Source organism: Mus musculus, chromosome 1 (genome assembly GCF_000001635.26).
Source record: "Mus musculus strain C57BL/6J chromosome 1, GRCm38.p6 C57BL/6J".
NCBI lineage: Eukaryota > Metazoa > Chordata > Mammalia > Rodentia > Muridae > Mus > Mus musculus.
Genome location: NC_000067.6, coordinates 26566617 through 26567265, shown reverse-complemented (window position 1 = coordinate 26567265; position 649 = coordinate 26566617). Strand labels below are relative to the sequence as shown.

Below are 649 nucleotides of genomic sequence, written 5' to 3'. Positions count from 1 at the left end.
TCATCTTAGTGGCACTAAGGGTCACAGGGTGTCTAGGGTCACCTCAGGAATGTTTTTGGAAGTTTTAAGTTTCATGTGTATTATGGTGGTGGGCAGGGGTCATCTTCAGCATGATCTGTTCCCCCTGTCCCCCAGCACCAGACTGGTGGTCATCTCCGGCTAGCTCCTTGACTGGGACCCATGGTGCCATGCTGTTGGTCATCTTGGCCTTACTTCTGCCTGGGGCCAGGGTCCAAGGAAGGCTTCTTTTTTTTCCTCCTCCTGGGAGCCTATTTTAGACTGTCTGGTACTTAATTTGTGGTAATATCAGGCTCACCTTTCTCAGAGAAAGTTTGGCTACTAGTCACTTAGAAGTTCATAGGTCAGAACCTTGAGTTTAGACATAGCCATTTTCCTCTCTGCTACCTACTGACGTTCCTGAATTGCTTTCAGAGATTTACTCATTTCCTCTTCAGAAAACCCTATAATATTTTATATGGTTGTTTTGAGGGTCATTTCCTTGTGCTTCATCTATGTGAGAATATTCATGGTGTGCTTTGGTAGGATATCTGGGTTGTAGTAGAAATCTATTTTCCTGGCTGTTATTGATTTATTTCTATGCTGGTGTGTAGGCATCAGGGTTTGGATAATTATTGGTACAAACACTAAT

General features: G+C 43.6%; 1 pseudogene; it reads right to left on the bottom strand.

Annotated features, from left to right (window-relative positions):
- Positions 1-327: 327 nt before the first annotated feature.
- On the bottom strand, positions 328-433 carry Gm24064 (annotated as a pseudogene).
- Between the last annotated feature and the right edge of the window lie 216 nt (positions 434-649).